This window comes from Psammomys obesus, unplaced genomic scaffold (genome assembly GCF_907164565.1).
Source record: "Psammomys obesus unplaced genomic scaffold, mPsaObe1.curated_primary_1811, whole genome shotgun sequence".
Taxonomy (NCBI): Eukaryota; Metazoa; Chordata; class Mammalia; order Rodentia; family Muridae; genus Psammomys; species Psammomys obesus.
Window position 1 is genome coordinate 5,729,610 of NW_026585587.1, and position 26,162 is coordinate 5,755,771.

A 26,162-nucleotide genomic window follows, 5' to 3' on the forward strand; every position below is an offset into this window, starting at 1 on the left:
TATATATATATATATATATATATATATATATATATATATATATATATGAGAGAGAGATCCTTACATACTTGCACAACCGATACTTCCCACATCCCTGTGTACATATTCAAATTGCTTTCATCTTTCAGGTTGATCTCAACAAAAGACTCAGAAGACAGCCACCAAGAAGAAGAATCTAGAAGCTGTGGACCAAACCCTTCTGAAGAAGCTCTGTGTGCATGAGAATGTGGCCATAAAGCGATGGAGTTTGCAGCTCGACTGGGTTGTCCTTAGTCAGCTTCTGTTCCTGACCTCCCACGTTAGACAGGACCAGATAAAACTTAGGAGAATGAAGCACTAAGTAGCAGAGACCTTCAGCCTCCACATCACCTGGAAGCCCAGCATGGGATGTAGATATCTGAGATCAAAGCAAAGACTTTATTCTACAATCCCAGAACGTGCCTGCCTGGAGCGCCCACTGACGGGTGTCATTGGTTAGCCTGTCGATTCATGACTTTAGTCTGTGCCTAGGAAGTTTCCTGTAACCCCTTTGCAGTGGAAGATGTCATTCGGGGCCATTTGAATTCATGTTCCCAGGCTATGGTCACTCATATTCGACTCCTTATTTCCCTTAAAGAAGGGCTCTTACTTTACATCAAGGAACCCATCTCTACTGGAGTTGCTCATTACCCACCCAACACCCCTTTCTCCTCTTTGCCTCTGACAGAATTCTGATTTAGTTCAAGTGTCCTGCTCCCCAAACCCTGTGACTCCTAGGACATCAGCCCTACCTTCTTCCTGTGGACCATTGACTATGATGTCCCAGGTGGCTGGACATGATGACCCTCTTGCTCAAGCCTAATGGTAAAGCCATGGCCAGGGGAAGAGTGCGCTAAGAGGCATCCTCAGACTCCACACATGGCCCCGCTGTCGCCGCCCCATCTCAGAGCCCCGTGGACAGGACTGGAGCTAGCTTTATTGCTTGAACTCTGTGTTTGTTACTTGTAGCCGCCAGCCACCTGGCTGACCATCCTCTATCTAAGGACATTGGAAGAGACAGGCATGCTTGGTTTGCTGTCCCTGGGGCAGAACCTATGATGCTCATCTCCTTTAATAGAGTTATTCGGCTGGACTCTTAATGTAGGGAGGGAGCAGGGATCCCAGCAATGAAACCACAGACGAGCTGGCTTATCAGCTCTTTTCTTCCCATTCAAAAAGGTTCTCCAGACCTAGAAGAAAGGGCAGAGGAAGAAAGGTGAAGTGATAAGCGTGAGGATGGGACACAGTTGTGGGGCTCACATACCACAACACACCCCTGTGCGTGAGAAGGTAGGCAGTGTTAGGTTGCTAGAGAGAACAAGAATGATAATATTCTATGACAAGATGGCTCAGCAAAGGCACTTGCTGCCATAGCTGATAAGCTAAATTTGATTCCCAGGACCCACAAGGTGGAAACAAAGAGTGGATTCTTCAAATTGTAAACACACACACAAACAAATAAATGTAAAGGAAAAAATTTAAATGTTATTATCCTAAAGGCCAGTCCCAAGAATGCCCAGAATCCCCCTATCAAATCTTTTCCAATTAAAACTGCTACAAAGGGCACGCTAGAGGGATGGCTCAGTAAAGGATCCAGGTTTCATTTCACACCCACGTGGCGCTCACAGCCGGCTGTAACTTGATTCCCCAGGGACCTGACACCCTCACTTGGCTTCTGCAGGTAGCCAGGCACATGGTGCACAGACATACAAGCAGGAAAAATGCCCACACACAGAAAATAAAACAGTAAGGTGAAAAAAAAAAAACTGTTACAACCTTTCTTCGAAATGAAAAATGGTAAGATACGAGCATGCCTCCTGAAATACCTTTAAAATACTTCAATAACTAAAACAGGAATAAAACAGGGGAACAGATTGGGTGAAATAGCTGATACACAAGGTATAGAAGCCAATTTTAGAAAGAAACTTAGATTTCATCTCTTCGATGCATTAAATGAGAGACTTTGCATAACATTCAGCCGGAGGCGTCCCCAGATTCTTCTGTCACATTTTGCCTAGTGAAGAGAAGATGCACTTTCCAGTCTTTGAAGAGCAACGGCCATGAGCTGCCAGTTGTGAGTCTCCAGAAGGGACAGCATGCGCCCAGGTTAGGATCCCCAGGCCGTTCTCACTGCTGTCTCCTCCCTGCAGGTCACTGCTCGGCACCACTCAGTGGGTAATGTCATGGGTTCACACAGAGGTTAAGCAACACAGTCCATCAGCGCTGAGGAGGCCTGGTGACAGAGGAGCTCAGAGCTGTTGCATGAGAAGCGAGAGAGAGTTGGTTATCACTCGGGTAGTCAGGAAACAGAAAGCTTGGACCGGAAGCAGGGCCGTGTAGTTCTGAGGCCAGCCCCTCAGTGACCCACCTCTCCATCTCCTAAAGATGCTATAACCTCCCAAAACCACAAGCTGGAAAACTACTGTTCACACATAAGCCTCCGTGGGCCTCTTCACTGTTACATCTCAACACAGAGACAGTACACGTGGATGCCAGTGAGCCAAGTCTGATGTAGCCCCCTGCCCACAACCCCTTGCCCTCATGGGAAGTGGGTTTAGCTGAGCAAGGGGTGAGGGTGTCCGAAAGGATGGGAAGAGAGAGCAGGTGTGCTCACTCTTCTTCTCCAGGAGAAGGCCTTTGCCACAAGTGGACACTGTGGATGAAGTTGTCCTGGAAATAGCCTCAGGCTAATGTAGACTCCCAAAGTAGCTGACACCCAACAACCCTGCTCCTACTACACAGCCAGCTCCCAAGTTCCCCAGCCTGGCCCTGGGCCAGATCCACAATGGCCTTATCCACATTCTCAGGTGACCAGAACTCAGCCTGTCTGGGTCGGAGGGGAGCAAACTTTATGCTTTTGGTTTTTAAGGGCTTTCCCTCCCATCCGTTTTTTTTCTCAAGGTAAGCAATTTCTTGTTTTAACTATGAAATATATATCCTTGTATAAATTTTTCTCCTGATTGAAATACTCCCTCCTGGAAGAAAGAGAAAGAAAGATGGTGCATTCATTCAACGGGACATCGCTGGGTAATAGGAAGGAACAGACTATGATACACACAGCCTCCAATGCCATTTACAGGTCACATGGGTGGGTCTCAGAAAGGCGGGAGCAAAAGAAGGTAGACATTGAAAGAGCGTGGACTGTATGATTCCATTTGACCATGCAAAGTGCCCAAAAGTAATTTCTAAGGATGGAGATCAGGACAGTGCTCTCCTCAGAGAGGGTGGGGAGGGTGGTGGTTGCATAAGGATACAGGTAAAACCTTCAGCGATGACTCGGTCTTTTTCACTTTGCTGACAGCACACTGCTGTAGGTTGGTGAAGCTATAAAGAAAGAAGGTTCATTTTGCCTCAAGGTCCTGGTCCAAGGGATCATATCTGATAATGGATGGGCTTCTTGATGGCCGAGTCCCCAAAGTAGAGCAAGGTATCACATGGCAAGACCTAAGGGAGAGGAAGGGAGGGAGAGAGGGAAGGTGAGAGAGAGGGAGGGGCGGTTGCTTTCAGCTATCTCTACTTCTCATTAAAGCGCCTGAATTCACTCACAGAGGTTTCATCCTGGGGACCTCATCTAACCTTAACCCCTTCCCAAAGGCTTTAGCTCTAAACCATACAGTTTCCACCTTCTCTGTATGGCACAATGGAGATTAAACTTCAGCATGAGTTTCAGATGGGACAAACCACATTCAAACTATAGCATGGGAGGTGGAAATGTTCCATGTCTTGATTGAGGTGGTCACGTGAGAACCTACACTTACGAATTCTTAAATCTATACAGTTAGGTGCGTGCATTTTCTTGTTGTATAAAAATGACAGTCGGGTTGGGGAGATGGCTCAGTGGGTAAGAGTGCCTGCTGTGGAAGCATGAGGACTTGAGTTCGAATCCCCCAAAACTAATGTCCTAATTTGTTTTCTGTTGCTTTGATAAAAGGATTGGAGGAAGAAAGGGTTTCTTTGGCTTACACTTCCACATTATGATCCATCATTGAAGGAAGGCAAGGCAGGAGTTTAAGACTAAGAAGCTGGAGGCCTGGAAGCAGGAACTGAAGCAGAGACCATGGAGAAATGCTGCTTTCTGGCTCACCCAGCTTCCTTTCTTATACAGCTCAGGACCACCTGTCCGAAGGTGGCAGTGCCCACGGTGGACTGGGCCCTCTTCTAACAATTAACAACTAGGAAAACGCCCCTCCAAAGATGCCCACAGGTCGCCCCTCCAGAGATGCCATAGGTCAATCTGATAGAGGCTGTCCCTCAGCTGAGACTCCCTCTTTCTGGATGTGTCAAGTTGACAGCTAAAGCTAAACAGGGCACCATGTATTTTAAAAAGCTGGATATGGGACACTACAAAGATGGTTCAGCCCTCCTCCAGGGGGCCCAACTTTGGTCTCCAGCATCCATGCCGGGTGGACCATAATTATGTAGCTCCAGAGCCAGAGGCTCCAATGCCCTCTTTTGACCTCTGCAGGCACCCACACACCTGTGACATATAGCCACACAAACACACATGAATATACATAAATAAAATAATAAAAAAATAAGCCTTAAAGAAATCCAGCCGTGATCATAAGGGCATATAGTGCCATTGTTAAGGGCAGAGCAGGCAGATCCCAGGCGCTCACTAACCAGCCAGCCTAGCAAAGCGGTGAGCCTCAGGTTCAAGGAGACAGTCTGTCTCAAGGGTGAGGCAGCAAGCAATAGGGCAAGACACATATGTCCTTCTGTCTTGACATGACGTGTGCATCTGTACATACAATGCGCGGACAGACGGACACACACACACTAGTTCTGTGAAGAACGTTTTAAACAGCAGTGAAACAGCCTTTATCTGTCAGAATGACAGAATTGTAAATACGTGGCTGCGCAGCCTGTTTGTAAAGCATGGGAAACAGCTCTCTTAGCTCCTGCTGGGGACAGTACACGTAAGCGGGACATTTATAGACGACAATTTCCCACATCAATCAAATTCGAAACTATGTATTCCTCTGACTTAGCAGTTACATTTCTGGAATTTATGCTACAGGAATAGTGTCCACATGCAAAACAATTTATGTGCGAGGTTTGCCATTGCAAAACAGCAAAATTCTGGAAGCATCCCAAAGGCCCAACAGTGCTTGCTGTTCATTACACTCCTGTTGCTATGATAAAATGCTCTGATAGAAGCAAGCCTAGGGAGAGAAGGTTCATTCTGGCTCGTGCCTTGAGGAGTTACTGTCTATCACGTAAAGGATCGATTTAGTATATTTTTAATTATATTTTGTTAGAATGGTTGACTTTTAAAAAGGAGTGTCCATCCAAGGTTCCCTCCAAGATGGTTCCCTCCAGGAAGCTTCTCAGAAGACCTCAGGCTGGGCTGAGCCTCAAAGCAGCCCAAGAAGGAAAAGGAAAGAACAAGCGTATGGCTCCCCAGAGAAACACTTCAGTTTTTCTCAGCAGATGCTGCCTTGGGTTTTATGAAAACCTGTCTGCAGCTGTCAGGATAGGACTGACCAAGAGACGCTGTTACTCCCTGGAGCTTCGCCTCTGACAAGTAAAGGATGCTCCCTGGGGACTTTCTGGAGATTGTTCTAGGGCACGTGACAGTCCTTCTGCTTTCTAAACTGAGAACTGGATGTCTCTGGTTGTCCCTGCTTCCTGTTATTGAAACTCAGCCCTATCTGAGGATTGGCCAGCTCCCCATCATGAAGCCTGGGTTGCACTTATCCACAGGACAAGCAGTTCCCTGTTCTCTTGCTTTGTCTACTCATGAACAGTAGCCCCAGCCCCACTCCCCACTCCCCACTCCCTAAGACCTCTGGAACCCTGCTTCCTGCCTCAAGTCCGAGGTACAATGAAGTTTTCATCTCTGCCGTAGCTCCTTTAGGAGAAGCCTCCATTGGAAGTCATGCCTCCGTGAGAAAGGCATGATGAAGTCTTAAGACTCATCTCCACACTCCCCATGCTGGCACCACAGCCTAGAGGAGGCTCTGGAATACTCTCCAAACCAGAAGCCATGTCCGTCCCCGCCAGACATCAGCCAACAGCTCCCAACCAAAGACTAATGTCCCTCCAGGAGGAGAACCTAATTTGCCTTCTCTCCTCATTCCGCGCTGTCTCCAGCAGGGACAGCACCTTCATTAATATGTGTAGTCTGGAGCCTGGAGCTGCCTGCCAAGCTTCCGGCTAATTGGAAATTGACAGTATCTGCCTGAGGGAAGACAGGCTCTGCCCCTAGTCTCTGGGCTTCTGATCCCACACAGGCTGGACTCTGCTGCCCAAAAGGGGAGAGTTTTAGTCAGGCATTCCATTGCTACGGCAGATACCTGAGAAAATGACTTACAAGGAAGAAAAGATTGCTGTGGCTTGTGGCTTCGGGGTTTAATCCGGGATCTCGGGCTGTGTGGCTTCTGGACTCAGAGTGAGGCAGAACATTCTAGCAGAAGGGTTTTCTATGGAGCAGAGCAGCCTAGCTCATGGCAGAGAAGAAGCAGAGCCAAGAAAAGGAACAAGGGACAAGATACCAAGGCACCCTCAGGGGCCCACTTCCTCCAGCTAGTTCCAGCCTCCTACTTTTCAGCACCTCCATTATTATGGCTCCATCAAGGGATCGATTGATTAGGTCAGAATCGTCACTATGCAATGGCTTCTCCAAAACCTATCAGCCAGCAACCAAGTCCCAACCCTGTGGGAGCAATTCAAAACATAAATGGCAGGGAGCGATGCCACTGTAGCCTATGGGCACAGTGTGAAAGTCTAGAAAGTTAAGGACAGCATTACTTTTATTAACATTTTATTTATCCAGTGAGGTGGGACCATGCGCTCACACAGAGGTCAGAGGACAACTTGTGGGAGTCATTTCTCTCCTTCCACCACCTGGGTCCCAGGGATCACACTCAAGTCATCAGGCTCAGTGGCAAGAGCTTTCACCCACCTAGCTGTCTTTAACCAGGAGGCTGGGGTGATGATTCAGTCATTAGACTGCCTGCTGTGTAAGCACAAGGACCTGAGTTCAAATCCCAAGTACCCATATAAAAGCTGGGTACAGTGGCACAAACCTATAACTTTGCTGCTGGGGAGATGGAAACAGTCGGGTCCTTGAAGTTTGTTGGCCTGGCAATGGAGCTGTATTAGTGGGCTCCAGGTTCAGCAAGAGATCTTGTCTCAAAGAGAAATGATGATCAAAAAATATATATGAACATTCCCATCTCCACACATATGTACATACATGCAGCTAAATATAAATAATAACTAAGTCCTTACAGAGGCATGTAAGTTAGACCCCTCTTGTCCATTTACAGTTGGATTTATTACTTTTTTTTTTTTTTAATTTTTATAAGCCAGCCTTGGTGCCACACACCTTTAATTCCAGTCTTGGGGAAGCAGAGGCAGTTCAAGGCCAGCCTGGTCAACAAAGCAAGTATGGGATAGCCAAGGTTACAGAGAGAAACCCTGTCTCAAAAAACAAAAACAAAAAAACCTCAAAAAAAATTATGTATGTGTTATCTACATATCCACTGGAGCGTGATCAAAGTCTCAGTGGCCTGCCCCTTGCACAGAACCGAGCCCCTTCCCTTCCGCAGACCTTCAGGAAGCCATTGGTTGTGGAGATGGCTTCAACAGCCATATCACATTTTTTAAGAGATCTCTTCAGTGATTTCCTCTTTAGGCTGTTACTTTGGGGGGAGAGGCTAAAATATTTACTTACTTACATTTGAGGGTTTTTTCCTGCATGTATGTCTGTGTGTCTTGTGTATGCCTGGTGCCCATAGAGGCCAGAAGAAAGCATAAGAGCTGCTGGAATTGGAGTTACAGGCAGTTGTAAGTCTCCATGTGGGTGCTGGGAATCAAGCCCTGGTCCACTAGAAGAGCAGCCAGTGCTCTTCACTGCTGAGCCGTATCTCAGCCCTGGAATTATTTTTTTTTCTTTTCACTTGTTTAAAAAAAAAAATAAAAGATGTTGGGCTGAAGAGATGGCTCAGCAATGAGGAACACTGTCTGCTCTTCCAGAGGTCCTGAGTGCAATTCCCAGCTACCACATGGTGGCTCACAACCATCTTCTATACTGGAATCTGATGCCCTCTTCTGGTATGCAGGTGTACATGCAGATAGAGCATTCATCTACATAAATTAAAAAAAAAAATCTTAAATATGGTCCAGTCTGAGTGGTGATTCAAGTTAACAGCCAATCCAAATGCTGAAATGCTGGTATATATATCATGATGTTTTAACCACATCACAGTGATCGACCTTTATTGTCAATTTGACTGGTATTAGAAACACCTAGGAGTCACACCTTTGGGGCATATGTGAGAGAATTTGCAAAGATGTCTGACTGAGGAGGGAAGGTCCTTCCTAAATGTGGGTGACAGTAGCCAATGGACTGGCATCCCACACTGAATAAAAAGGGGGAACAAGAGGAACACCAGCGTCCCTCTCCCTGCCCTTCATCACTGCAGCCTCAATGAAACCACCAAGCCGTCCCCACTTCCCCCACCATGACAAACTATGTACCCTCACACCACGAGCCCAAATAAATCCTCCCTTCCTTGAGTTGCTTTTGTCAGGATTTCGTTGGAGCAACGAGAGGAGTAACTAATATGCTATCTAACCAAGTGGCTGAGGCATGAGGAGTTTCACAGACTCCCCTGTAGCACCATTCCCAAGGCCTTGCCCACCGTCCCCACTCCCGACCAGCTCTGTCCCACCACTTGATCAGAGAAACTCCACAGACAGAGCTCCACGTTGGACAGACCTACAGCTGTCTGACTTCCCAGCGGCAGCTCCCGGATAAAGTTTCCAGGCACTTACTCTACAGGTGTGTCCCAGTAAGAGGAACAGGCTCCATCACACTCCCTCCCTGCCTCTCAGGGCCCTGTGGCCACCTCATAATGTCGGGAGGCTGCGGTTCCACCAGGTCTGATGTGGTAGTTTGAATGAGAATGACCCACCCCCCCCCACCCCCCACATGCTCGTAGGTTTGAATAGTTAAGTTTCTAGTTTCGGTGGCTCTTTGGGGGAAGACTCAGAGGTGTGGCCTTGCTGGAGGAAATATGTCACTGGGGGCTGGCTTCGAGGCTGCAAAAGAGCCATTCCTCGTGCTCGCTTTCTCAGAGTTAGCTCTCTTTGCCTCCTGCTTGTGAGCGGTCAGCTGTTCCCATCACCATGCCCTTTCTCTACTGTTATGGACTCTGACCCTTCAAAACCATAGGCCCAGTGAAATGCTTCTTTTCCAACATGGTGTTTTACCACTGGAATAGGAAAGTAACTAAGACATCGAGTATGTGCCCTGAACCCCAGCAGGTACACTTGGCTCACCAGATAAGATGCTGAGTCGTTCTGCTCGGGTCCCAGTCTTCTGCCCAGAGCCAGAGGCGCTGATGGGGTGCCACTTAGCGCCTTATAAAAGTGAAGTTGAGCTGTGTGGCGGTGGCAGACATCTTCAATTCCAGCACTCAGAAGGCAGAGGCAGGCTGATCTCTGTGAGTCTGAGGTCAGCCTGGCGTACAGAGAGAGTTCCAGGACAGCCAGGGCTACACAGAGAAACCCTGCCTCCAAAAAGACAAAAAAGAAAGAAAAAGAAAAGCGAAGTTGACTGGTGAGTCCTAAGGCACCCTTGACTATAAAGGTGTAGTCCCAGGGCTCTGAGGCAAGAATCTAGTTCCTCAGGAAGGAACGCTGGGCTCAGGCCCCAAAGGGCTCCAGCCAGGAAGGCAACATTCCTGACAGTCAAACCCAGACCTCATCAATATGGCTCGTCTCACTAGCTAATTTGCTGGGAAGAATCCCATTCCAGCCTCCTGAGGCTGAAGTTACAGGCAGCTGTCTTAGGCACCTGGCATTTGCATGGGTTCTAAGAATCTGAACTCCAGGCTTCATGCTTGCACAGCTCTTTAACTGCTGAGCCATCTCCCCAGCCCCCTGATACCCCACTTTTATCTGGCTAACATCACAAATACCCAGCTGGCACAAACTCCAAACAGTGGGCATACCAAACCCTCTTCTGTCTTCTGTCCTTCAATTCCTCAGAGGTGGTCGTCAGAGAGAACCGTATTATCTGTCTCATTGCTTCAGCCAAATACCTGGCAATAGCTGCGTAAGAAAATGAAGGTCTTCAGGGCATGGGGCAAATGCCTTTGATCCCAGTACTTGAGGGGCAGAAGCAGGTAGGTTTGCAGTCAGTCTGGTCTACACAGTGAGTTCCAGGTCAGCCTGGGCCATATAGTGAGACCCCATGTGGGGGTGGGGTTACTTTGACTAAATTCCAAGAGATAACATCCATCCCGACAGAGGAGATTTGGTAGCAGGTGCAGAAGCCGTCGGTCACATTGTGTCCACAGTCAGGAAGTAGAGAGGGCTAAATTCTGTTAACTCAGCCTGCTTCCTCCTTTTCTTGGGTCTGGCAGTTAACTTAATGAACCTAATCTACAAACTTCCTCATAAGCAGGCCCAGAGCTTTGTCTCCAGGGTGATTCTAGATCCTCTGAGTTGACAATCACTGGGACCTTTTTGGCAGGTGCCTCCTAACGTGCTCCCTCCACCCCTCCCTCCCTCTGCCTCAGTGGCTTTTTTTCATAAACATCATCTTATGATCCAGCTGCTTTCTCCCCTCTCAGCTCCCTCTCTGGCCCATCTTTGGGGGCTGAGAGTCTTCCCTACCTCTGTTCTCTGTCTTGGCTGAATGACTGAGTGTTTTAATTTATTTCCCAGGAGCTATCTTTATGGCTCTGCTCTCTGTAATTCACACAGCAGCAGTCTGCTGGGGACACACATAAAATCAGTACTGAGAGGGCTCAGAGATGTGCGGGACACCAAAGAGCAGAGAGACAGCAAGGAGCCCAGGGATGCTGCTGGAGAGAAAAGGGCCAGAGCTGCTGCTTGGAGCAGATCAAAGCAAGCTGACTGCTGGCTGCGGGGGCAGGAAGCCCCGTTCCAGGCAGGGCAGCAACTATCATTGGAGAAGCTGGAGAAGTGAGGCTCCCTGCAGCCCCTGCATTCCGGCCAATTGCATAAAGCCTGGTATTTCTAAACAGCTCCCCTGATGATTCTGGAGCTCACTCAGGACTACAAACAGGCCCGGCTACACAGCTATGGGGGAGAGAGAGGCCAGAGAGTCCCTGAGCAAGGGGCTGTGAGGTGACCACACATCTCCCTCCAAGGCTGTGCAGATAAATAGCCGATGCCAGAGAGCGAGGAGACTGGTGTAGTGAGAAGACCCGGGTGAGGGACTCGGTTATAAGGAGAGAGTCTTCATGCAAAGCTTGGATTCTGGAGGGGGTGGGCTGCTTGCTGCTCATACGCCCCACAGAGAGGGACACCTCCACAGGCTGCTGCCTTTACCACCTGCTTTCCTGGTGTCACCATGATCCTCGACATCCAAGTTCCTCCCTGATCACAAAGACCCTGCATGAGTGCCACCCCATAGTCATCCCCTGGGCAAAGGCAGAGCACCTACTGTGTCCTGTCAGAATAGCAGATGAAGGCCTCCAGGGAACCAAGGCCCCACTGCTGACACAGGGCGAGGCTGGTGTCATGCCCTTTGTATAGTGTGTTAAGTGACATGGGGAACTAAAAGCCCAGTGATTGTGCTGTTAATCAGCCCGGGGTCTGCTGAAGAGGAGCTCCGAGGTTGGCCACAAGAAGGTGGCCTCTGAGCTGAGGCTCCCTGGAGCTCTCAGACTCTTCCAGCTTCCCTTCATCTCTCCAGTGTCCCTGAGCATACCTCAGCTTCTCTCTAAAGGGAAGTGTGCATCGCTGCAAAGAGCAGCGAGGTTCTCACGCTGGAAGGGTGTCTCATCCCCCACGGCAAGCCAGAGGTTGGGACAATGACCTGTAAACACAGATTCTCCCATAAAAAGTTGAAATGAGTAAAATACAACAGCGCTTGTTCTTTTGTTGGGGAAGAAACAGAAGGAGTGAAAGCCTTGGCCAGGGCTTTACACCTGCCATTGCGGCCTGGTCTCCACATCCCCCATAGGCCCCCAGGCACCAACTGACAGAACACAGGGAGCTGAGATGCCACGCTCAGGCCACTACAAGCCCTGATGAAAATGATTGGTTGTTGAGAGGACCGAAGATTGCTGCAGTGGAAAGCCATGAGCCCCTAAGTGAAGTGAGACAAAGCTGAGGTGCCAGCCTTGCAAGGAGGGCTAGGAGCTGGAACGCCTGAAAGACAGCCCCTGGACAGGATTTTGTGTGTGAGGGACCCGCATCACAGATGTACCCACAGACATACATCCCTGGAGATCTGATGAATACAGAGCGTGAATAAACAAGGCTGGAGGTATTCTGCAAAGAAGAGGAGAGGATGAGAAGCACGCTTCAATCCTGAAGCCATATGTCATGATTTCACTGTGTCAGGAACATAGATGAATACATTTGTGTCTTCCCACAATGTCATAATAAACTCACAAGCTATGTCAGTCTTGTTGGCAGCAACTTGCCAGAGTAGCTCTTATTTCTTTGCTATCCAGCTAAGGAAAGTTCAGGTTCTTTTGTTCCAACCTTAGCTAATATTAACTCTCGGATCACACATTACCCATTCATACAGTCAATAAACAGACAGACAGACAGACAGATATCTAGGTTAAAGAATGGCTACAGTGAGTCTTGAAGAGGCCAGACTGAGAGGCAGTAATGGGAAGCTGGTAGGGGATGTGAAGGGAGTCTCCATAGGAGGTCAGGTAACTAGCCTGGTGGGAGTTCTTCTAGATGCTGCTGTAGAGTCAAGGTTTACACTTAGCTAGAGGCCGTAGAGGTGAAGGGTTGGGCCAGATGTGGACAATCAAAGGAACAAATGGGCAGACAGATGAAATGGGATGAAAAGATGGAGAGGAGGGGAGGAAGATGGGTAGGTGGGTGGCAATTCAAGCAGGCCTCATCAATAGTGGAGACTGAGCCAAGATGAAGCCCCTAGACAGTTGGGGGTTCCCTGCCTGATGGTCCCTTGACACACAAATCAATAGAGACTATCACCACCATGGAATTAGGTGTCTTCCTCTTCATGGGACCCGGGTGGGAAAGTTGCCCCCTTCTCTCAGTCTGGTGTAACCTGTGAGTTCTCAGGCCTGGTCTTCCTGATATGATTTTAATAAGACCATACACTTTATAGTCCTAACTTATGTTGGTAAATGTATAGGGTGGCACCCTTTTTTCTTTTATAAGCAAGTAACCAGTCTGAGCCATATGGGTGGGGCAGGACAGACGGTGCCATCCATGTGTCCATCCAGGTGCAGACATCCTCTGTTCTCCAAATGAAGTCAAGTGCTGATTGAGTAATGGAGTCTCTTGAAGTGAAGCTGGGCCTGAAAAGCCACTGTCTCACACAATATGGAGTAGCTTAGAGGTGGGTACTTCCTGATCTCAACTCTGTTATCAGGATTGCCAGGAAGGAGTTTGCAAAGAACCCTGGGTAAAATACATCTCTCCCAGGAATTTGGACCTGGACAAAAAACACATTTTTTTTAAAGATTTATTTATTTTATTATGTATACGATGTTTTGCCTGTATGTACACCTGAGTCCCAGAAGAGGGCGCCAGATCTCATTATAGATGGTTGTGAGCCACCATGTGATTGCTGGGAATTGAACAAAGGACCTCTGGAAGAACAAGCCATGCTCTTAATTTCTGAGTTATCTCTCCAGCCCCAAAATCACAATTTAATTGTTTGGGAATAACTAAAGAAATTGATAGAAGCAAATCCAAGTACTTTAGAAGTCTCACAGGGACCCTCAACACATTTGAGTTTCATCGCTACTATTCTCATTGAGGTGATGAAACATCCCACAAAGCAACTTGAGGAAGGAAGGGCCTATACTGACAGTGATTTAAGGTGACACAGACCACCACAACAAGGAGGCATGGTGGTGGGGTGGAAAGTAGAGATTAATGCTGGTGCCTAGCTCGCTTGCTGTTTTATTTGGTCTGGGATGCAGCTCATGGGATGGATCTTTCCTACCCAGTGAAACTTCTGTGGAAAAGCCCTCAGAGACACACCCGGGACATTTTCTAGGTGATTCCAAATCCAGACACAGCAATGAACTACTTAATGATGTCAGCACCATAAATAAACTGCCCCTATTCTGAGTGGTCCTGAAAAGCATGAATGGAACCGCACCTCAGAGCTCCTGGAGCTTACAACCTGGAAAGGGAAAAAGAAGAGAAAAGAGAAAGACTGAAACAATCAACTTCAAAGAGGGCTGTGACCAACCTGCCCCTGGGGTCCTGTCCCTCTACGATCACCTCTCGCTGCCCAGTCCTGGCCCAGGACCAGATCCATCACCTCCCCTGGAATGACTCCATCAGCAACTCCCTTTCTTCTCCAGCTACCAGAACACAAAGCATTAGCAACCAAACCAGGCCTGTCGAGCATGCAGGTTTCCTTTATCAATGTCACAGTCAGGACCTCCTGTGCCTCTCCAGAGCACAGTGAGGAGGGACTGTGGGTGTATATTGGACACCATCTAGTGGACAGCAGGGCAATTTATTTCCAGGCTACGGAAAGATCTTCCTAATTTCAAAGACAGCTTGTTAGCCGCGTTGAAGGAGCATTTCAACTTGACCTCATTACAGGGTCAGTGTGTCAAAGGTTATGTCCAGCCTGCTTCAGAAGCCAGACATGGGGAAGGGCATATGGTATGATACTGAGGGCTGCCTTGCCTTCAGCAGCCTTTCATCTGTGCTCTGGATGTTGGTTCCAGAACCAGCGGTCCTGCCTGGGAGAGGTTTAGACCTACAGAGGCGCCTGAAGGACCCTCTTTACCCTGATGAGATACCTGCAGGCTGTGCAGTGAGCTCCAGGTGCCCATCTCTGTGACCTGCCATCCACGCTGGTGTGGGCTTTGGTGGTGCAGCTGTCTGTGAGCCATTTCTGCTCCTGTAAGTAACTACCCGTATTTCTGTAAGTAGCAGCAATAAAACTCGTCAGGGCACAAGCTGGCCGTTGGTAGTATCAGTACTTTGGTCTTTCATGGGCTCCCTATTTTGGGTGAGGGGACAGTGCGTTTCATCTCCCCAGAAAATGTTTTGTCATACAACTTCTCAGTAGCACCAAGCTGGAACCTAACCCTTCAGCACCCGGGGGGAAGGGCGGTAGGTACTCCAATTCTAAGCTATAACACCAGACTCTTTGTCCCTTCAGATTTTCCACTGACTTCCATCAAAGGGGCAACACCACCAAGCCTAGAGACTAAATTTGAGTCTACATTGCTACTTCCCACAGTAAATTAAGAAACTCATGTCGTGATTTTCCTATTAATGTCCCAATTGGTTCCTAACTGGTTCTCTCCGAATACGTAGACAAATCTGAATTATAAGAGTAGCCAAGGGGCAGAGCCTGGACATAGTGAGTCCATCAAGGTGAGGCCATTTTGTACATTCTTTCCCAGCCCCAGAGAGCTGGCCTTCCTGAGCAGTGGCCACTGTCATCACCACAATCAAATCCAAAAGATGTAACTAACCGCCCAGAGCCTTTAAAGCAGACTAGCAAACCCTGGACAGTGGCTATTCATTCAAAAAAAAAAACCTGACTGACCTCCTTCTGTGGGAAAAATCAGGGGCTTAACACGGATGCTCTTTCCTAGTATTTGCACCAACCTCCTGAGTATCCATTACTGCCATCAACAGGTGGCTCTAGGGAAACCAAACACCATGCTCACAGCATGGAGCTTCCAAAAGGCAAGTTCAAGTCTTTCTGGGACTTCACAACCAAGAAATGAGAAGGTTTTGAAATTAGGAAGATCTTTCCGTAGCCTGGAAATAAATTGCCCTGCTGTCCACTAGATGGTGTCCAATATACACCCACAGTCCCTCCTCACTGTGCTCTGGAGAGGCACAGGAGGTCCTGACTGTGACATAAAGGAAACCTGCATGCTTGACAGAAATGAAATGAGAGGTTTCTTTTTTTTTTTTTTTTTTTTTTTTTACTTTTTCAGATGTACTTATTTTATGTGTATGGGTATTTTGCACATTCATATATGTGCATTCTGTGTGTGGGGCTGGTGCACATGGAGGACTGGAGAAGGGAGTACTGGATCCCCTGAAACCGGAGCCACAGATGGTTGTGAGCAAGCATGGGGTGCTGGGAACTGAACCTGGACCCTCTACAAGAGCAACAAGGGCTCTTAACCACTGAGCCATCTCTCCACCCCCAACCTGGGTTACTTAATGACAATTACTCTGGAGAAGAACATACAAAAAAATTTTCTTCCTTCTCCTTTGCTTTCTTTCTTTCTTTCTTTCTTTTTTGGTTTTTCGAGTCAGGGTTTCTCTGTGTAGCCTTGGCTGTCCTGGACTCACTTTGTAGACCAGGCTGGCCTCGAACTCACAGAACTCCACCTGCCTCTGCCTCCCCATAGATGCATGAGTGGCACTATTAGGAGGTGTGGCCTTGTTGGAAGAAGTGTGTCACTGCGGAGGTGGCTTTCAGATCTCCTATATGCTCAAGCTAGGTCTAGGGTGGCAGTCTCCTTCTACTGCCTGTGGTGGATCAAGATGCAGAACTCTCGGCTCCTTCTCCAGCACCATGTCTGCCTGCGTGCCACCATGTTTGCTGCCATGAGGATAATGGACTAAACCTCTGATGCTGTAAGCCAGCCCCAATTCAATGCTTCCCTTTATAAGAGCTGCTGTGGTCATAGTGTCTCCTCACAGAAATAAAATCCTCACTTAGACAGGGGATGTGCTGTGTGTATGGTGAGTGCGGCCACACGTGCCTCCGTACACATGTGGAGGTAAGAGAAGAGCTGGTGGTAGGAGTCAGGTCTCTCCTGGCACCTTGTTGACCAGAATCTCTCTTGCCTTTGCTGTGCTCTCCAGTCTACCTGCCCTCCTGAGCAGGGATTCCGCCTCCTCTTCCCATCTCACTCCCAGTAAGTAGGAGTGTTAGGATTACAGATGTTGCCACAGCTGGCCTTTTAACATGGGTTCCAGGGACCTGAACTCGGATGGTCAAAGCGCTTTTACCTGCTGACTCATCTCACTGGTCCCTTCTGAAGAAACTATATTCTGGACTTGCTAAGGGGCCAGCTCTGTGTTTCCCGCATTCAACAAGGACCTATGGAACCCAGCTATTAACAGGTATGTTGTGTTTACTGGGCTCTGTCCATCGGTGAGCCATAATCTTGGGACGGGGAAGAGGATTTTCAACCATTCTCCCTTTAACAATGCTCAGAAAGAAGGAGCCTGTCAGGAGGGGAGGGACACCACCTGTGGCTGGTCCTTGTTCGCCCTGTAGGCAGAGTCCTTCAGTCAGGACAGCACTTGGCTGAGATGGGTCACGGTCAACCATTCCCCATACAGTCAGTCCGGGGCTCTTAGCATGCTGCTTTTCAAAGCCAGACAGCTGTGAGAGGTGCCCAGGAGAGTGTCACTGGGGCTGTTGTTGATGTTATTTGGGATGTTTTGTTGTGAAATTTGGGAACATGTATACTATATATAACCTTTCAAAAGAACACCAATAAAATAGTCACATATTAATCTTCTGGCTGAAAAAAAAATTACTCTGAAGCTCCTCGATTCTGCCTCCATTTTATTATGCCCATTCCCCTAGAACAACTACTAGTTGAAGTGTCAACAATTTTGCACAGTTTACATACATTTGTGATTAATCCTTAGTCACTGGTAATGCAAAGGTAATATCACACTGAAAAAAAGGTGGGGAGAGAGCTGGAGAGAGAGCTCAGCAGTTGAGAGCACTAGCTGCTCCTCCAGAGGAGCCAACTCTGAAGCCACATGGCAGCTCACCACTGTCTGTAACTCCGGGGGTCCGATATCCTCACACAGATGCACATGGAAGCAAAACACTAAAGCCCATAAAATAAAAATGAATAAGTAATTAAAAAAAGAAAAAAGAAAAGCACTTCCCCTTGGAATTGTTTAACCGAGAGTGTGTCCAGGTTTTGAATTCTCTACTTCTCATTCCCCATGTCTTTTGTCCTCTGTCTCTCTGCCTGAGTCTGCATCTGTGCCTGCCTGAAGACTTGTCAATGTGTCTGTCTGTCTGTGTGTGTGACTGTGTGTGTCTCTGTATTGGTCTGCTGTGTGAGCTGTGTGTGTCTGCCTCTAACAAAGGGTTCAACTGTGTATTTACTCAAAAGCATAAAGAGCATCACTCAGGGAAGGGACGGAATACTTTACAAAATCTTTAAGAGTTTGTTTGTTTGTTTGTTTGTTTGTTATGGGATTAAGTCACTGGCTCCAACTGGTTCCAACTAACCCAGACAACAAATAGTACTCCAGACACCATTGTTTATCAACCAATATCAATAAATGGTGGCGTCAATGTTTACGGTAGGTTTTAGGAAGTTGCTTTCTAAAGGGCCAGCTCCTTCCGGGAGATGGAGCTAACCCTGCAAGAAAAGCCGGGGAAGGGAGAGCATCTGGTGGTGTCGCTGGCTTTGTAAGGGGCCTGCTTTGGGGAGATGATACACAATCGTCTTACGGGTCAGGGCTGGGAAGTTGATTACTTGCGGGAAATCCACCTCAAGTAAGATTGGTTGTTACATCGCTCTCTTTAGGGGCAGGTTAAACACACAGGCTCAGTACACAGCAGGAAAGCAGCCTAAGTCTTAAGTGACTTTAAGGTGCATCACTAACTTCAGCTCTGAGGTCCAGCAAAAGTTTGAGCCTCGGAGAATGTAAGACATTTTCAGAATATCGCATCACCATCATTTTTTTGTCCTTCTTTAAGGAATGTAGTATATGTAGGCAGTGGTTTATTTCTCTTGGCTTTGAATTTTGTACACATGGACCGACCCACACTAACTGAGTGTAGTGACTCTGATTTCGTTTTTTCACCTAGCACTGTTTTTGAGATTCACGTGTATTGACAGGTGTGCTGTAATTTGTTCACTTACACTGCTGTGTTAGAATTCTATTGGGTGAGTACAGTGTAATGTATGTTTTTATTTTACCTTTCGTGAATATTTATATTAGTTCCACTGGCTGCTATTGTGAAAGACCTTCTACAAACATCTTTGTAATTGTCTTGTCTTGCTCAACCGAAAGTTCTCCTAGAGCACACAACAAATGTAATCATAGATCAGAGGCCATGCTGTGACACCCTGGAGTTGTGCCTACAGGCGGCCCCTGCCATTGCTCATGTAGGTTGCAAACCTTCATGGAATTCTTTTAGTGCAAACATTGGGCTGAGTAAGACATTGTTTTGTCCTAAAGGATTTCACAGGTTAGACACTTCAATGGGATCATAAATGTTTATGATCCCTCCAAATTGTACTTGTTCAGATCTTTTTTTTTTTTTTTTTTTTTTTTTTTTACTATTATCTATGTGTACGTGTCTATGCGTGCACAATGCATGTGCACGTGTGGATGTGGTATTCACAGATCCCTGAAGACAGGGTTGGATCCCCTGGAACTGGACTTAAAAGCTGGGTGAGCCACCTAGCCATGCCACTAAGAACTACACTTGGGACATCTGGAAGACCAGCAAGAGCCGTGGCTCCTGCTCCGCCTACTAAATCCCTAACTCGAAGGTATTTGAAAATGAGGCCTCGAGAGTCTCCAGTGTAAAAGTAACCTTTATTTGCCAGATTTAATTGTCATCTCTGAGACTTACTGCCTCCATCTGCCAACCTAGGCCTAGTCCTGCAAGCTTCTAGCATCCATACAATCTTATCTTGGCCTAGAATGTTTTTAGCCTCTGAGACTTACTGCTGAAAAAGCTCACCCTTTCTAGTTCTTTCTGAACTTTGGCTGGCTGGTTCAACTCAGCTGTCTGGCTCAAAACTACACTTCAAGCTGACTAATTCAAATCTCACTTCTCTCTCAGCTTCTGTTCTCCTCTCCAAGCTGACTGATTCAATCTGGCTTCTCTTGGCTTCTCCTGAATTGCTCTGCTTGGCCTCATACTAACTTGGGCAATCTGCTTTATCTTCTGGCTCCTTCTCATTCTCTGGCTCGTTCTCTCTTCAGCCTGTCTCTGTAAGACTCTCCCGGTAAAACTGCCTCTGAATTCCGCAAACTGAACTACCACAAACTCAAATCCACTGCCCCGCCTTTCAGCTCACAAAACCGAACAGCCTGAACAGAACTCAGAGATCTACACGGATGTCTCCTGAGTCCTGGGATTAAAGGCGTGTACCACCACACCTGGACCTCAGCTTTTCCTTACCTAAAACTTGTTCTAGTCTAGGCTGGCTTTGAACTCAGATAGCTGCTTGCCTCTATCTGCTGGGATTAAAGGTGTGTTTGTATTCTGGCAAGAGTAACCTTGTTGCAGGATTAAAATTCTACTATACCCCAGGGGCTGGGGGAATAGCTCAATTAGTAAAAATGGTTGCTACAGTGTAAGCTGGATGGCCTGAGTTCAAATCCCCAACACGCATGTCAAAAAACAACAACAAAACCAAAACAAAACAGGGCGCATCTATAACCCTGAGCCTATAAAAAAAATATACCCGTTGTGGGGAAGCAGATGCCACCCCTGCTGGTGCCCTAGTCTTGGACTTCCCAGCTTACAGACTGTGAAAAACAAATTGCTGTTGTTTATAAGCCATCCAGCCTGCACAGACTAAGACAATGGAAAATAAAACAGGATCTAACTCACGGTGGAAGAAAACACACAGGTTTAGCTGCAGCAGGTGTCAAGTTCCTGCCTTGCTTTTGGGGTTTTTTTGGGGGGGAAGGGGATAGATACAGGGTTTCTCTGCATACCCCTGGCTGTCCTGGAACGCTCTCTGTAAATGCAGAGATTCACCTGCCTCTGCTGAGGTTAAAGGAAAGTGCCACCATGACCAGACCTTCCTGGAGTTCTTAGCTATAATTGACCAGTCAGATTTGTACAAAGGTCCTCCTGGGTCAAGCGCCCAGATAGTATGCACTCCTGACTCAGGAGAGGGGCCTGGTGCTCCAGGTACCATCGATGGAACAGTCAAGATGGCCAACCTGTGTTGAGTTGACCCAGCTTCCCACATGAGTAATTTTAAGGCGCACTGGCCACCACTCATGTCTTACACCCCAGCCTACCACTTTCTCCCAAGTGGCACAGAATGTGCCTTTCAGAACACTGTCCACAGCTCAAGAAAGAAGTGTAGGCCACTCTGCTCACCCAAACCGCACTAGCTGTGTGACGTTCAGGAAGCCAGCAACCTGTGGCTTCCAGAGTCCCACACATGCCGCCGCTGCCGCCGCCACAAATGCCTCTACAATCCTTCCCTGTTTTAGCATCCTGGAGATTTTGATGCATGTAATTCTCTTCCAGGGAACAAGATCTGACTCAGTTATTTCTCAATATGTCAAATAAATCATGCTGCAATAAGGTTCAACTGTAATTCAAAAAAATCAAATCTCAAAATGTGAAATTACATGTGTTTACTTAGTTCTAGTTGAAATTTTCTGCCCTTGGAAATTATATAGAAGGCAGAATGACAGAACTTTGAAGCTTTTTTTTTTTAAAGGAAGTGTTATTGAAAAATAAATCACAGTGATTGAAAAGTGCCTGTGTGTGAATACACTTAAGAAATCTACACTCTGATTAGACTTATGTAACTATTAACAAAGGAAATTGGCTTCATAAGCACAAGGGTTCCCAGCTGCACTGTAATGTAACTTTGGTTTGGTGAAACTATTTCCCTCCTGGATTGGGGTAGTTTTCTTTCCTATCCTACCCGGGATAATCAGAATTAACTAGCAGTTACTTCTCTCTGCAGTTTTCTTTCCTATCCTCTTGTATGTGTGCTGTTGTTGTTTTTTTTTTTAAAGGATTTTTTTAAAGATTTTATTTATTTACTATGCATACACCAGAACTCATTATAGATGGCTGTGAGCCACCATGTGGTTGCTGGGAATTGAACTCAGGACCTTCGGAAGAGCAGTCAGTGCTCTTAACCTCTGAGCCATCTCTCCAGCCCCCAAAGGATCTTATTTTTATAAGATCCATGACAGCGCTGAGCAAATAAGGACAAAGGTTCTCAGACTAGCTAGGAGGATGCCCACCCCTAGCTTTGCTATCACGGGAGGGGCTCACTGTGACCTGGGTGGGTCCCCCCAATCAGCCTTCAGATGGACTGTGGGCCCCTGTTACTTCCCCTGAGATGGCTGTGCCCACACAAGCAAGCGCCGCTCTTGATAGAAAATCAGCAGCCAGGACAACTGCGTAGGCTTGGAAGGGAACATACTTTTCAGAGGCAATTGTGAGTTTCATGATGTTGGCCTCATGTTTTAAAATAACTGGGTGAGAAATGTGCTCGGTAGATACTGGTCCATGTGGGTAGAGCCCTTGCAACAGGGCTGGGCTCCTCCTGCCTGGGGTACACGGAATTAACTAGCTAACAAGGCACCACACAATGGTCCCAGCTTGTCAGCATGTCCTTGGGGATCTGTCCTGATTTTTTTTTCCCCTGGTGGGGAGGGGGGTACCTTCTTTATACATATTTATATGTATATGAATCATTTGTTCATTCAGTAATTTTTCAATGAATTTCTACCATATGCCCAGTACTAGGCTAAGGGATGAGACTATAAAATAATTCATATATTATGTACCTGAATGACTCATGGGGAGATAGCGCAGCAAGTTAAGGTGCTTATAGCCAAGTCTGATGATCTGAATTCAATTCCCAAGACCCCCACGACAGAAGGAGTAAACCAACTCCCACAATTTGTCTTCTAATCCCTAGGCACACACCATGGCATGTGCTCTCTCCATAAATAAATACTTGTAAACATTTTTTATAGACAATAGGCTGTTGGGCTGGGGACAGCTCAGCAGTAAGATTTGCCTAATCCACATGAAGTTCTGGGCTCCATCCCCAGCAATGCAAGGGGAAAAAAAAAAAAGGAGCAACAACAAAACACTTCTTGACTGACACTAGGAGAAAAAAGAGGGGTAGAGAAGGCAGAGTGTGGGGAGGCTGCCAGGGAAACAGCACAGCGCTGCCGCCCACGCCACAGGCCGCTGCAACGCAGTAGCCCAGGCGTCTCTGAGCATTGTTTTTCTTCCTTCACCACAGAGCTTTTAGACTCTGATCTCCCCCTCACAACACCAACTGTGGTGATGAGCATTCAGAAGTTAAGAGCGAACATGGGAAATAAGTAAGACAAGGCTACATCATAAAAACAAACAAACAAACAAACCCCCAGAAAACTGGAGCCTGCAGAGATGGCTCAGAGGCTCGGTGATTCTTGTCCAGGGAACTCAGAGTCGGTTCCCAGTTCCCCCACAGGGGCTTACACTGTCTAGAACTACAGTTTCAGGAGATCTAATGCCCTTTCTGGCCTCTACAGACATGCATGCGCCTGGTATATACACATGCGGGCAAAAATAAAATAATGAGCAAATCTTTTTCAATACTATGAAATTTAACATAAATAGCATGGGAATTTTTTTTTTTTTAAATGGGCAAAAGTGGTACAGGAAATCCACACAGGAAGTTGGAAAAGACGAGTGACGACATTCAGTATTGTTCGGTGCAGTGGTCCAGCTGTTGTTGCAGCTACCTGGGTGACAAGAGACTCATTCAACCAGGAATTGAGGCCAGCCTGGGCAGCACAGGGTGACCCCGGCTCACTGAATGAATGAATGAATGAATGAATGCAGAGAAAGGAGAAAGAAAAAAAATATAGGGCTGGAGAGATGGCTCTGAGGTTAAGAGCACTGGCTGCTCTTCCAGAGGTCCTGAGTTCAATTCCCAGCAACCACATGTTGGCTCACACACATCTATAATCAGATCTGGTGCCCTCTGCTGGCATGCAGGCATACATGCAGAAAGAACATTGTCTACATAAGAAACACATACATAAATCTTTTTTTAAAAAAGAATATATATTCAACCTTATTGGCAATCCAAAAGTAGGTTTAAGAAAATAGTGATATGGGGCTGGAAAATGGCTTAGCAGATTGGGGCAGTATTGCATTTACAGAGGACCTACGTTTGGTTCCCAGCACCCATGCTGGCCAATTCACAACCACCTGTAACTCCAGTTTCAGAAGTTCTGATCCCTCTTTTAGCCTCTGAGAGCATCACCACATATGTGGTATGTATCTGCGCAGTCACATGCACATATACGTAAATAAAAATAAACCTAGAAAAATCCTTGGATTTTTTTCCTAATAATATCAAGAGTTAAGCATAGTGATATTCATACAACTATCATCCTACTTGGACAGTAGAGGCAGAAGGACCAGGAATTCAAGGCCAGTCTTGGCTGTACTGCAGGGTTGACGGAAGGGTTGGGCTGTGTGAGACTCCATCTCCAAAATGTGTGTGTGTGTGTGTGTGTGTGTGTGTGTGTGTGTGTGTACTTATTTGTAATATATGTAATTTTAAACTGTCTTGGTTTCCTTCCTTGTTAGTATGATACAATAATGTGACAAAAGCAAGTTATGGAGAAAGGGTTTATTTTACTCACTCTGAGTCCGTCCTGTGGGGAAGTCAAGGCAGCAATGGTCTGAAGTAGATGTCAGAACAAATCATGCAGGTCTGCAGAGCTGAAGATGCATAAACCATCATCCACAACTAATATACAAACGAAATATTTGTTCTATTCACGGAACAGTAATGGGAAAGTCTGCAGCTGTTTGGAGGGAACATTTGGAATACTTCTCAGTAAATGCAACTGTCAACAAGCTTTTAAAAACCTTTTACAAGGGGGAAGGTGTAGAGAGATGGCTCAGAGGTTAAAAGCAACTGGCTGCTCTTTCAGAGAGGCCTGGGTTCGATTCTCCATTCCTGCAAGGCAGTGCACAACCATCTGTGACTCCAGTTCCAGGAGATACAAAAACATCTCCTGACCTCTTCAAGCACTGCACACACATGATAAACATTTATACAGGCAAAACATTCCTGCAGTTCCCACACGGTAATCTGGGCTGGGAGACTTTGTTCTTTAAGTGTGAGATAGCCTTGCCTGCCTGGTTAGACTCTGCAGCAAAGGGGCGTTGGTTGAGGACTGGTTACAAGGCAAAGCCTAAGGGCTCCACCACCTGGATTAGGCTGGGGAACACCCATGTGTCGGTCAGCCTGCCACAAAGGGGTCTCACCCATGGCAGGTGAGATCAGGGTGAGGAAGAGGCAGCTCAAAGCAGGCATCTGGAGCCGGTTCCTCCTGCTGAGTCAGAACGACCCAAGGATAAGGAGGCCACAGCTCACCAACCAATTTGCTACCAGGCATGGAGTTTACCCGTTTACTTTAGGGTAAAAGCAAGCAGATCTCTGTGAGTTTGAAGCCAGCTTGATCATCTTGGCAAGTCCCAGGCCAGCCAGGGATTTACAGTGAGACCCTGTGTCACACACATACAATTATTAAAACAAAAAACAAAACCAATTATGTTTAAATTGTAGAGCTACATCCGGGAGTGGTGGCCCACACCTGTAATCCCCACACTCAGGGAGGCTGAGGCAGGCGAGTTCCAGGCCAGCCTGATCTACAAAGTGAGTCAAGAATAGCCAAGGCTCTGCCTCTTAAAAAACAAACAAAAAAACGTGTAGCGCTACATTAAAAAGCCAAGATGATCTAACAGCAGTAAATTTAATAATACACATAACTTCAATTGGTGATAACCATAAATATTTTGAGATCTCCCCATAAAAACATCTGTTACTGGCTATGGTAGCACATGCCTTTAATCCCAGCACTCAGGAGACAGAGGGAGGTGACTCTCTGAGTTTGAGGCCAGCCTGGTCTGCAGAGCAAGTTCCAGGACAGCCAAGGCTACAACAGAGACCTTTTGTGTGGGGAAAGTGGGACGGGAGAGCCAAGAAAAGAAAAAAAAAAAAGTCTGTTGCAAGTAATGCTGACAGTTACAGGTACTGCCCATTCTCTTGGAATTTACAGTTCTGCATTTAAACTTACTAAGAATAAAAAGTTAGGCTTTAGTTGGTATTCTGTGCCAGCAGTCCGGAGGCTGCCAACCAGAAGGGTCAGCGCAGGGTTCACGCTCAGACACACGAAGAAAAAAATGGGAGGAGGTGAGATGGAATTACCTGGGAGAGCAAAAACAGCCTTTCTGGGACAAACCGACAAAAGAGGCGGCGCCTGTCGGATTCTTCGGGCACACGCCCCTGCCCCTTCCCAGAGGCTGCAAAACCAGCGCACGCCGGCGCGCAGTCGCGCTGGAACGCAACCCGCCCCCCAACACCGGACGCGTGCCGAAGCCCCGCCCCTTCGGGCGGGAGGCCCCGCCCCGCCCCGCGCGCGGGCCTAGGGGGTGGTCC

At 47.2% G+C, this 26,162-nt stretch overlaps 1 long non-coding RNA gene across 4 annotated transcripts; it reads right to left on the reverse strand.

The window, feature by feature from the left end:
- Positions 1-1,523: 1,523 nt before the first annotated feature.
- LOC129678370 (uncharacterized) lies at positions 1,524-26,024 on the reverse strand. 4 transcript variants are annotated; one of them, XR_008720365.1, is made up of 4 exons: positions 25,932-26,024; positions 24,358-24,436; positions 14,766-14,888; positions 13,500-14,131 (listed from the first exon to the last, which is right to left on the reverse strand). It is a non-coding gene; the product is annotated as an uncharacterized LOC129678370 (long non-coding RNA). The 4 variants fall into 4 exon arrangements; XR_008720366.1 differs by having other exon boundaries at positions 24,358-24,522; XR_008720369.1 differs by lacking the exons at positions 13,500-14,131; positions 14,766-14,888 and adding an exon at positions 1,524-3,462 and having other exon boundaries at positions 24,358-24,522.
- Positions 26,025-26,162: the final 138 nt, after the last annotated feature.